Source organism: Scylla paramamosain, chromosome 26, assembly GCF_035594125.1.
Source record: "Scylla paramamosain isolate STU-SP2022 chromosome 26, ASM3559412v1, whole genome shotgun sequence".
Lineage (NCBI taxonomy): Eukaryota > Metazoa > Arthropoda > Malacostraca > Decapoda > Portunidae > Scylla > Scylla paramamosain.
In genome coordinates, this window is record NC_087176.1 from 4762501 (window position 1) to 4765000 (window position 2500).

Below are 2500 nucleotides of genomic sequence, written 5' to 3' on the forward strand. Positions count from 1 at the left end.
AATATATCAACACGTTTCTTTTCAACTAATCTACTTAAATGGGATATTGAAAGAGAGAGGAGGATAAACACCACATGCGCATTCAGTGACTCAATTATTTACCCACACGTAGCTAATCTAATATTCCCCTTATTAGGCTTGAGTTTTTATCATTATTATTACTTTTAAATGCTTTTAATATAAGGTGCAATGCAGTAATAGCGAAAATAACGTAAAAAAAATCAGTAGTAAATTTAAAACTGACACTGGAATAAACATCACGCATTCAATGACTTACATTTAGTACATAAGATCAATTATTCCTTAAGATAGGGATGACTTTTACCATTATTATTGTTTTAGAATATTTTTAAGATAAGAAACAATACCGAGATAGCAAAAAATAACGTAATAAGTAGTAAAATATATACTGTAATAGAACTGTGGATTTGATGTAGTAGCCCCGTGGAGAGAGAGAGAGAAAGAGAGAGAGCAGAGCGATGGTGAGAAGGAAAGCGAGGTTAGTATAATGAAGAGAATACAAGAAGATTAGATGTTCCTCAAGGCAGGATTGTTCTGTTCAGTGATCAGCAGTGTGGCCATCGCAAGAACACCCGCGAGAACTCGTCACAAGAACCTCCATTAAATGTGAGTGTTAATTACTCTCTCTCTCTCTGTTACTTATTCAAAATGTTGCTTGTCCTCGAGATAATACATAAAGGGCCGCTATTTTATAAGACTTATGACCAAGCATTTACTTCATTATGATCTGTTATCTACTCATAGCTGTCAAATACTCATTTTTCTCAACACAGCAGCATTTGATTACCTGTCACGAAATTAAACTATTATTTTCAGCCTCCGGTGTTGATGTGCTAAGGAAAATAACCTTTTAGGGCAGTGTGTCTGTGAGGGCAATGGTTTCCGAGTGACTAATGAGAGATTCACGTCATTTTAGAATATATGACTTATTATTTTTGGGAGTCATTTGATGAATTAATATACTAGTCATCTCAAGAGGAATATTTACAGTTGGTGAATTAATTACCTTACCAACTATCCTACCGATTAACTCGCCGAAATATGTGCCTATAAGAAATGCAGAAGGAAAATATGACCCCAAAAAACGATAACTTATGCAAAAACACCAAAAAACACGACAAAAAACGACAAAAACACCAATGGACTCAAATGGAGAAGAATATTTGGCGTTTATTTAAGTTCTGGGATTCCTATTTGCAGTTCACTTCTGACATTAATAGTCCAAGCATTAATAATTGTAGTTAGTTCATTTGAGTTCAGACATTTATATTTGTAATTCAGTTCAGGTGAGATTGAAGATTGATTAAAACACTAATTGAAGATTGATTACTAATAGATTGAGGAAATAACAGTAAATAAAGAGGATTACTAAACTGTATGAGCTATTGCGCCGCCCCATAACTATTAATACAGGGAGAGAAAAGTATAAAATTAAACAAAAAAGGAAAAAAATTGAGAGAACACTAAAAAATAACTATGCAAAACTTGAGGACGAAAACTGCAGTGAATTTGAAAGGAACACAAATCTAGATATAGTAAATGTTAAGTCTAGTTTAATAATTTTTCCAGTAGCATGAAGGCAACAGGGCGTAACAAATATATAATGTTTAACACACTCGCCTTCAGATAACAATATTCCAAGGTTTCTTTATACAGTATCATAACGCACGCCAGCCATTCACCGCTTCCAGAATGATTAGTCTCACCAGAAGCAGTCATCCCAGAGATTATTGTATTAGTACAAAACTGACCACAATGAGGATGAAATCGGATAACCTTGGAACAGAACAATGGGAGGGAAACATTGAAAGAGCACAGAGGCTTCACTGCTCGCTTGAAAAATTATATTACACGAAACCTTCTTTTTTTTTTTTTTTTTTGATATAGGAGGGACACCGGCTAGACAACAAAATTAAAAGGGGGAAAAAAAAAAATACCCACTTAGGTGAGAGTCCCCTTAGAATCAGATCGTCAAAAATTGGAGGATAAATGACTTGAAACCTCCCTCTTGACATAGTTCAAGTCATAGGAAGGAGGAAATACAGAAAAAGGCAAGGAACCATAGTGTACCAGAAAAGGGGATGAATGCTTAAGAATACTGGTTAACTCCTGCATTAGAGAGGTGGACAGAATAGAGGTGAGGGAAAGTAGAAGTCTTATACAGCGAGGCCTTGGGAGCAGGGGAGTCTGGGGTTCTGAGATAGACGCAAAGAAAAGTCGATTTTTGTATGTAAGAGAAGTATTGGCCAGGGACAAGAAAAATATTAAAAAAAGGCCCACAGAGGCGCCAGTACCCAAATAAAAAGGGCCAAAAGGATTACCTAAACTTAGAAATATGTATTGGAACCTCCCTCTTGAAAGAACTGAAGTCACAAGAAGGGGGAAACACAGAAGCAGGCAGGGAGTTCCAGAGTTTACTTGTGGTGTAGAGTCACTGCTGAAAGGGGCACTGGTGATGTGAGACTGATATTGAAACCTT

At 36.0% G+C, this 2500-nt stretch overlaps 1 long non-coding RNA gene across 1 annotated transcript in view; it reads left to right on the plus strand.

Annotated features, from left to right (window-relative positions):
* The first annotated feature begins 484 nt into the window (after nucleotides 1-484).
* Nucleotides 485-2500, plus strand: part of LOC135113903 (uncharacterized) — a 115081-nt gene continuing 113065 nt past the window's right edge. Inside the window, exon 1 of the long non-coding RNA XR_010275106.1 lies at nucleotides 485-627. This is a non-coding gene — a long non-coding RNA (uncharacterized LOC135113903). The remainder of the gene's footprint in view (nucleotides 628-2500) is intronic.